Genomic DNA, 9,988 nt, shown 5'->3' with positions numbered 1-9,988 from the left:
CCCCGCCCATCTGGCTGGGTCCCCCCAGCCACTCTGGGTGGCTTCCAACAAAACACTAAAATACAATAACCTATTAAACATTAAAAGCTTCCCTAAACAGGGCTGCCTTTAGATGTCTTCTAAAAGTTTGGTAGTTATTTTTCTGTTTGACATCTGGTGGGAGGGTGTTCCACAGGCCAAGAAGGCCCTCTGCCTGGTTCCCTGTGGAAGGAGGTGCACAATTTAGGCAGCACCCTCTCCTAGGCTCCCTCTCTCCAAAACTCCTGAGTGCAGCAGAACTATCAAGAGGGTTTCCCTCTGCCAATCTTAACACTCAAAATGGTCTGTGGGGAAGGAGGCAGTCTTTCAGACATTTGGGACTTCCATTGTTATAGGGAGCATTTGGAACAATTCAAGGTGCTAGTTATGACCTATAAGTCCCTAAAAAGGTTTAGGGCCAGGCCACCTCCTCCCATAAACGCACTTCCTCAGGACTCTCAACTTAACACTGGAATGAGACATAAACATCATACTACTCTTCCAGCTGGAGGGGTAAGGACAAAGGGCCTCACTGCAGTTGAGACCAACATACAGTACAGTGGTACCTCGGGTTACAGATGCTTCAGGATACAGACTCCGCTAACCCAGAAATAGTACCTCAGGTTAAGAACTTTGCTTCAGGATGAGAACAGAAATCGCGCAGCGTCGGCAGTGCAAGGGCCCTTTAGCTAAAGTGGTACCTCAGGTTAAGAACAGTTTCAGGTTAAGAACGGACCTCCGGAACGAATTAAGTTCTTAACCTGAGGTTGTTGTTGTTGTTTAGTCGTTTAGTCGTGTCCGACTCTTCGTGACCCCATGGACCAGAGCACACCAGGCACTCCTGTCTTCCACTGCCTCCCGCAGTTTGGTCAAACTCATGCTGGTAGCTTCGAGAACACTGTCCAACCATCTCGTCCTCTGTCGTCCCCTTCTCCTTGTGCCCTCCATCTTTCCCAACATCAGGGTCTTTTCCAGGGAGTCTTCTCTTCTCATGAGGTGGCCAAAGTATTGGAGCCTCAGCTTCACGATCTGTCCTTCCAGTGAGCACTCAGGGCTGATTTCCTTCAGAATGGATAGGTTTGAGGTACCAGTGCGGTCTACGCCTCGGTTTTCTTGGGCAAAGAAGAGGAATCACCAGTAGGTGGCAGGCTGTCACCAGAAATCTGAAGAAGTGTGCATGCACACGAAAGCTCATACCTAGAACTAACTCAGTTGGTCTTTAAGGTGCTACTGGAAGGAATTTTTTTATTTTGTTTTGACCATGGCAGACCAACACGGCTACCTATCTGTAACTGGAACCAGAAATCAAATAGGCATTGGATTCTAGGTTAATACTCCTTGCAGGGAAAGCTCTTTTGACAGGCAATAGGATGGGGTGGGGCCTGGCAATCTCAGGGCATGGCGGGAGGGGAAGTTAGACAGGGATCCATTTCAAAGTCTTGTAGAAAGAGCCAGGGTGGTGTAGTGGTTAAGGTGTCGGACTAAGATGTGGGAGACCAGGATTCAAATCCTCACTTGGCCATGGGTGACCTTGTTGGCCTAACCTACCACACAGGGTTGTGAGGATTAAATGAGGAGGAAGGGAACAATGAATTCTTAGGAGGAAATTGTGGGCTGTAAATATGAGGGGCGGGGGCGGGGGGAGAGAGAAACTATGGTTGCATCCACAGAAGTGGTGGCACTTGCTGTGCCATCCTGAATCATGCATGTCAAATAACGGGTTGGGCTAGATGACCCTTTGGGTCCCTTTCAACTGCAATTCTGTGATTCCAGGTCAGAAAGCCTTCAGCAGCATTCATATTCAAGAGAAGGGCAAATAATCCAGGAGCACCTTATACAGTGGTACCTCGGGTTACATACGCTTCAGGTTACATACGCTTCAGGTTACAGACTCCGCTAACCCAGAAATAGTACCTCAGGTTAAGAACTTTTCTTCATGATGAGAACAGAAATCATGCTCCGGCAGTGCGGCAGCAGCAGGAGGCCCCATTAGCTAAAGTGGTGCTTCAGGTTAAGAACAGTTTCAGGTTAAGAACAGACCTCCGGAACGAATTAAGTACTTAACCCGAGGTACCACTGTACATTGTTATACACAGGGGAATAGAAGCCTACACACAAATAGCAGTCTTTGGGAAGTGGAGAAAACCTATTTCTGCACATACAGTGGTACCTCAGGTTACAGACGCTTCAGGTTACAGACTCCGCTAACCCAGAAATAGTACCTCGGGTTAAGAACTTTGCTTCAGGATGAGAACAGAAATTGCGCAGCGGCAGCGGGAGGCCCCATTAGCTAGTGTGGTGCTTCAGGTTAAGAATAGTACAGTGGAACCTCAGGTTAAGTACTTAATTCGTTCCGGAGGTCCGTTCTTAACCTGAAACTGTTCATAACCTGAAGCACCACTTTAGTTAATGGGGCCTCCTGCTGCTGCCGTGCCACCAGAGCACGATTTCTGTTCTCATCCTGAAGCAAAGTTCTTAACCTGAGGTACTATTTCTGGGTTAGTGGAGTCTGTAACCTGAAGCGTATGTAACCTGAAGCGTAAGTAACACGAGGTACTACTGTATCAGGTTAAGAACGGACCTCCAGAATGAATTAAGTTCTTAACCCGAGGTACCACTGAATAGGGATGAGGCTTTAAAACTGATACGTAAATGGTGTTTCACCAACACATGTTCAGCACACAAAGCAATATGAAGTTCATCAGTATGGTTGAGGGAATGTAGGCGATACAGAATGTTTACACGCATGTGGTGGAATTGTACAGAAATAATGGATTTCTGTAAATTTGTATTTTATGAGATGGATGCAACAACTGAAATATTGTGTAATGACGCAGCCCGCCTTAGCTTTGCTTAACCGATGGGGAAATAAGGTAAAGTCTTAAACTCTTATTATCTGTATACAATAGGCTGCTGTGAGACGATCTCTTGCTCCATGCTCAAAATATGTGGATGGTTTGATGAGAGACAAGTGGTAGGAAATATTACGTCAGGTGGAAAAACCGACACATCAAATGAAAGTAATTAAGTGGATAGACAAAAGACTTGGACTTCCTTGCTGTATGGAAAGATTTAATTTTCTCCCACATTATGGAAAAGAGACTAAACTTAACCTGGAGAAAAAGTGCACTAAGGGCATATCTTAAAGCGTCTTCAGCCTATCTTTTCCCTGCTGCCTCTCGTGATTTTAAATCTCTGGTGGCATTCTCTCACCAAAGAAGAAGAAGAAGAGTTTGGATTTGATATCCCGCTTTATCACTACCCGAAGGAGTCTCAAAGCGGCTAACATTCTCCTTTCCCTTCCTCCCCCACAACAAACACTCTGTGAGGTGAGTGGGGCTGAGAGACTTCAGAGAAGTGTGACTAGCCCAAGGTCACCCAGCAGCTGCATGTGGAGGAGCGGGGAAGCGAACCTGGTTCACCAGATTACGAGTCCACCGTTCTTAACCACTACACCACACTGGCTCTACAAAGAGTACTCTCTACAAAGAGTACTTGCCCCAAGCTTGCACCTTGGCCTCCAGGAATCCTTCCTTTTATTTATTTGTTATTGAACCAACAATACTTGCCTTCCTTACTCCAGAGGATCCCAGGTCAGAAGTCCTGGTGCAACTGCAGTCTCCCTTGCTGTGTCAGGTTCAACACCTGCTCAGGTAGGCTGGGCTCCTTTTAATGAACAGGTTCTTCCCGTCAAAGACAGAATTAGCTACAAGGCAGCTGCAGCACCTTTCTGAGGTTCAGTCCAGGAATGATTGCAGCAGAGGCAACTTCCGGGTCCCGCACAGAGCTGTCCAGGCTCACCTCACCTCTGCCGAGGTCGGTGCTCAAAAACAGAACTCTGTGTATATATTGTGTGTGTGTGTGTGTGTGTGTGTGTGTGTGTAAAAAGATAAAGGGACCCCTGACTATTAGGTCCAGTCGTGTCCGACTCTGGGGTTGCGGCGTTCATCTCGCTTTATTGGCCGAGGGAGCCGGCATACAGCTTCCGGGTCATGTGGCCAGCATGACTAAGCCGCTTCTAGTGAACCAGAGCAGCGCACGGAAACGCCATTTACCTTCCCGCCGGAGCGGTACCTATTTATCTACTTGCACTTTGAGGTGCTTTTGAACTGCTAGGTTGGCAGGAGCAGGGACCGAGCAACAGGAGCTCACCCCATCGCAGGGATTTGAACCACCAACCTTCTGATCTGCAAGTCCTAGGCTCTGTGGTTTAACCCACAGCGCCACCCGTGTCCCACATATGTATATGTGTGTGTGTGTGTGTGTGTGTGTACACACACACACACACCAGCATATATATTCAGAGTGAAAAGCAACCGAGAGTCTTGCGGCACCTTTAAGAATATAAAAAAGTGTGTGTGTGGCTGGATGGTTTGTGTTGTGTACAGTGAGGTCATAGAGGAATGGAATGCAGAAAGTACAGAGAGTGATAATGAAAGCAGCTGTTGGCGATATAACACAGGCATGCTGGCATTGCTTAGCTAATGAACGTGTTGTGTTGCAGAAACAAAAATAAAACAAGCCATGGGATAGCATTTAACCTCTTTATGCACTTCCACATGGAAGTCACAGGGAACTCGGTGTGACTCAGGCATGGAGGTTGTTCACAGTATCAACATGAAGTTGTCCTCCATAATGCCATTCCCACATTCCCTCTTTTAATTTTGATTTACCATGTCATCCTACAGAAGAGTTTTTTTATTTCTAGAAATGGAGTGCAGGTGTTGATTATTATTATTTTTCCATAATTACTTTATATATAATTGGCAGATAGAGAAGCAGAAGTGCCTTCTTTGTTCTTCTTCTTCTTTTTATGAAGTAATAATCGTAAATATATAAGAATAAAAATGTGCACTCCACCACTGAGACCATTCCATTGTAACTATCCAACCTCTCAAAATTTCAACACCTCTTGCAATGGTTTGACCCCTTTCCATTTTAACGGTATAAATTCTACAAACACCACCTGTATCTCCTCAAAATCATTTATCCTGAGTATTCCCAGTCTTACCTTAATGGCACATGTTAATTTATCATTAATAGCTATATTCCCCACTGCCTTCTTTTGCTTTTTCTATTCATTATTATTTTCTTTCCTCTCTAGCCTTTTCCTTTCTTCCTTTATTATTCATCTTCTTCTCTCTTTTTCCTTTGATAAGATATTTAGATTAATGTTTAAGTTTCTTGGAGGGGAGATATTTGATAATAAGTTTATTGATAATAAATTTATTCATTTTTAAAAAATAATAATCTAGATTTATTCAGGGTGAAGATCCAGCATTGCTGAAGCAACAGTGAGACAGCTCTCCAGAAAATATATATGATAAAACAGAGAGTGGCTGATAAGTAAAAGGCTTATTTGAAAATGTGGGTTGTTAGAAAACAATTTGGACAGGAAGAGCATTGAGGCAGGGGCCCTTCATTGTTTAGCTAGGAGCCTGGTGCCCTGAGAGGATCACAATGAAGATAAAAGATTAAAAGCTGAGAAAACAGTTGCACTACTATGTTGTAAATGAGATACTGTCTATAAAGGAATGCAGCTAATAAACTTCATTCACTGTCTCCAAACATGACCTTTTCGGGAGAACTTAGTGTTTTGCACCCTGGTGGCTTCAGATTGGGATAGTTTGTTTTCTCTTCTTTTTCTCCTGCCAAACAAGGACAAAGTCTAATTTTTGAAAACATTCTACAAAAGAAGAAGTCGGCAAAGGATTGTCTGGGTTGTTAGAAAAGGGGAAAGTGCCATTTTGCATGTGACATTTGTGGCAATATAATCTTTCGGCGAATTACTCATCCCTGCTTGGTATATTTGGATGCAAAACTCTCCCTGGCTTATTGACACGCCGACTTGTTGAGCAGTAGCAGGCACACGACCGGCCGGCGAAGAAAAACACTGGAGCATCTGGACTCACCATTCTCAATGCCTTTAAAGGAAAAGTATCGGTCCTATGACCTTGAATGGTGTTCCTGTCCTCATCCTGTTTAAGTACTCTGGATGTCTGTACAAAGCAGCGATGTTTCTCCTCATGGTACTCTCAGCACTTCCAAGTTTCCGAAGTGGCAGAAACTGCCAGGAATGTTTTCGGCTTTGCACAATGTGTAAAAAGGAAAAGGGACCCCTGACCATTAAGTCCAGTTGCGGACGACTCTGGGGTTACAGCGCTCATTTTGCTTTACACGCCGACGGAGCCGGCGTTTGTCCGCAGACAGCTTCCGGGTCATGTGGCCAGCATAACTAAGCCACTTCTGGCAAAACCAGAGCAGCACACGGAAACACCGCTTACCTTCCCTCTGGAGTGGTACCTATTTATCTACTTGCACTTTGACGTGCTTTCGAACTGCTAGGTTGGCAGGAGCAGGGACCGAGCAACGGGAGCTCACCCCGTCGCAGGGATTCGAACCACCGACCTCCTGATCAGCAAGCCCCTACACAATGTGTAGGTTGCCATAATAACTGATAAGGTGCCAAAGGCCTCCGTTTGGCAATTTGGAAGCCTGCAAACTAAAAACAGGAGCATTGTAAATACTTGACAGAAATTTCATGTTGCCGCCCACTGCCCCCCCCCTTCTGCCGCTGCAGTTGCCACATTGGCTCCAGTTTTGCAAAATGTAATCAAATGTGAATTGCAGCTTTGGGCATTCTCTTGCAGGCGAGTCACTATTCCAACCAAAAAAGGCTTCTTGGGAAACTGCAACATAACCTGTAGGTTGTAAAGCTAATATTAATTCACCCAGGCATTAGGAGAAGAGATGAAGAAGTCTGGGTTCGGATGAGGACTCGAGAGAAACTTGCCAGGCACTTTGAAGAAGAAAGAGACACAAGGAGGAAATACTTTAGAACAGGGGTAGCCAGTATGATACCTTCCAGAGGTTTTTTGGACTCCAATTCCCATCAGCTCCAGCCAGAAACACTGATAGTTATGGATGATAGGAATTGTATTCCAGCAATATCTAGAGGGCTCCACGTTGGGCTATCTCTGCTTTAGACATTTTTTACTTGCTGAGCAGAGACTCTGCTTTACAAAAAGGTGAGCGAGGTTGCAATCCAGTTAAAATTCACCAGAGCACAAGTACAATTTAAAACAGTAGAATTTACATTTGACTATTCATGCAGAAGAAGGTTGATCGCTGAAGAATTGATGCTTTTGAATTCTGGTGCTGGAGGAGACTCTTGAGAGTCCCATGGACTGCAAGAAGATCAAACCTCTCCATTTTGAAGGAAATCAGCCCTGAGTGCTCACTGGAAGGACAGATCCTGAAGCTGAGACTCCAAGACTTTGGCCACCTCATGAGAAGAGAAGACTCCCTGGAAAAAACCCTGATGTTGGGAAAGATGGAGGGCACAAGTAGAAGGGGACAACCGAGGATGAGATGGTTGGACAGTGTTCTCAAAGCTACCAGCATGAGTTTGACCAAACTGCGGGAGGCAGTGGAAGACAGGAGTGCCTGGCGTGCTTTGGTCCAGGGGGGGCACGAAGAGTCGGACACGACTAAATGACTAAACAACAACTTACATGCAGAGAGGCTCAGTCTTAAGGCAAGATTTGTTTTGGAGTCCATTAGCGTGCAGAAAATCCTTTTCCACAGAGAAGAAATGGAAAGTTTGCTTTTGTTTGCGTTGTTTCTGCTGGGGAGGGAAAAGGGATTCCTCACCTTGCTCAGTTGACAAAGGGTTTTCTTTTTCTGTTGTGTGCAATAAACACAATCCCCTTTCATTTCCTCTCTCCACGAGAGTAAAAAAGCCTTAATTTCTCACTCAAAGCACACACCCTAGGGTTGCCTAGGGCGATGGAGAGCAAGATGTCATTTCATTTATACCAGGGGGAATTGGCAAGAAGGCAAGAAACCGAGGCTTAGAAGGAAATAACAAAATAAAAAGTGAATAATATGTCAGTGGTTGCAAAAAGAAAATATTGACTATACTTTAAAAAGGACCAGAAATTCTAGGATTAACTTGAGGAAGTGGGCGAGAAGGAAGGATGCCTAACAGAAACCAGGTGAACATGCATAAGGCACTCAGATGTGGTAAGAGGCCGGGCATGGATGCAAGCCCCCCCCCCCAGTGTCGTCATATATTTTGTGTCTTGTCTCCCCTGTCCCCAATCATCCCTGTTCAGCATGGTGACAGTTGGGGACTAAGTGGTGGGGCTGTGGTCTAAACCACTGAGCCTCTTGGACTTGCCGATCAGAAGGTTGGTGGTTCGAATCTGCATGACGGGGTGAGCTCCCATTGCTCTGTCCTAGCGCCTCCCCACCTAGCAGTTCGAAAGCACACTAGTACAAGTAGATACATAGGTACCACTGTGGCGGGAAGGTAAACGGCATTTCCGTGTGCTCTGGTTTCCATCACAGTGTCCCGTTGTGCCAGAAGTGATTTAATCATGTTGACCACATGACCCCGGACAAACGCCGTCTCCCTCGGCCTGAAAGCAAGATGAGCGCCGCAACACCATGGTTGCCTTTGACTGGACTTAACCATCCAGGGGTCCTTTACCTTTACATTTTTACCTTTAAGCACATTTGAATGTAGGGGTAAATCTTTGTCTGCAACCCCTGAGTTTGCATATTCAGACAAATGCCTGAAGTCACCTATACAGTAAGCTGCATTTGGAGCAATAGGTCAGACCAGTGTTTTCCAAACTTGGGTCGCCAGGTGTTTTTTGGACTACAACTCCCATCATCCCTAGCTAGCAGGACCAGTGGTCAAGGATGATGGGAACTGTAGTACAAAAACAGCTGGAAACCCAAGTTTGGGAAATGCTGGGTCAGACCTGGGCAGAAACTACAAGATGGCAGGCAAAACTGACCCAGAGTTGGTGGTGGTTGTTTTCAATTGCCCAAGGCTAATTATAACAATAAGTCTGTTAACAGACAGGACTGAAATCCACTCTGGGTGCATTTTTAATTGCAAAATGTATATAGAAGTAGACCTACAATGTAGTCTTTCTAGGTTAGTGTAACAATGTCCCCAAATATTAGCTGCTTCACATTTGCAGTTTCCTTTCGGCAAACAAACAGGACCTGGGTAAACAATATCCTGCAAAATCTATTGATCAATTTGTTTGTTTTTGCTGTTGCATGTTTTGTCTCAGCCACTGTTAACAAATGTCCCCTCTAGACTGGTGTTTTAGTGTGGGCGTCTTTGGCAACATGTTATTAACGCATTAACGTATTGGGTTTATTCAGATTTAGTCTGTTCTGCGATGCTTCCCCAAAGCTACCACATTATTGCTGTAGCAAAACAGAAAGCAGCAGAAAAAGAAACTTAAACATTTGTGAGACAACAAGTCACAGGATTTCAGCAGGAAGTAATGAGATAGACACTGATTGGAAGTGAAGCAGGGTGACTGCCCCAAAACTTTTACAGCTGCAAACTTTATTGAAATGGGATTATTATAGCACCATGTCTTAGTCCATTGAGTTTTTTTGGCAGGGATACTGGAGTGGCTTGCCAGTTCCTGCTCCAGATGGATCACGTTTGGTCAAAACTCTCCACTATGACCTGTTCATCTTGGGTGGCCCTGCATGGCATAGATCATAGCTTCTCTGAGATGTTCAAGCCCCTTCGCCACGGCAAGGCAGTGATCTATGAAGGAGTAGCATCTTAGAAAGCAGAGACATCACCTTGCCAACAAAGGTCCATATAGTTAAAGCTCTGGTTTTCCCAGTAGTGATGTATGGAAGTGAGAGCTGGACCATAAAGAAGGCTGATCGCCGAAGAATTGATGCTTTTGAATTATGGTGCTGGAGGAGACTTTTGAGAGTCCCATGGACTGCAAGAATCCGGATCCGGCCCAATCGCCTTCTAAATCTGGCCCACAGATGGTCCGGGAATCAGCGTGTTTTTACATGAGTAGAATGTGCCCTTTTATTTAAAATGCATCTCTGGGTTATTTGTGGAGCATAGGAATTTGTTCATCTTTTTATTTTCAAAATGTAGTCCAGCCCCCCACAAGGTCTGAGGGACAGT

At 45.2% G+C, this 9,988-nt stretch overlaps 1 long non-coding RNA gene across 1 annotated transcript in view; it reads right to left on the bottom strand.

The window, feature by feature from the left end:
* Positions 1-633: 633 nt before the first annotated feature.
* Positions 634-9,988, bottom strand: part of LOC309343216 — an 86,538-nt gene continuing 77,183 nt past the window's right edge. Inside the window, exon 2 of the long non-coding RNA XR_014157194.1 lies at positions 634-898. This is a non-coding gene — a long non-coding RNA (uncharacterized lncRNA). The remainder of the gene's footprint in view (positions 899-9,988) is intronic.

Source organism: Podarcis erhardii, assembly GCF_964252035.2.
Source record: "Podarcis erhardii genome assembly, chromosome: 5".
Classification (NCBI taxonomy): domain Eukaryota; kingdom Metazoa; phylum Chordata; class Lepidosauria; order Squamata; family Lacertidae; genus Podarcis; species Podarcis erhardii.
The sequence above is the reverse complement of the archived record's forward strand: the minus strand, read 5'-3'. Positions and strand labels throughout refer to the sequence as shown.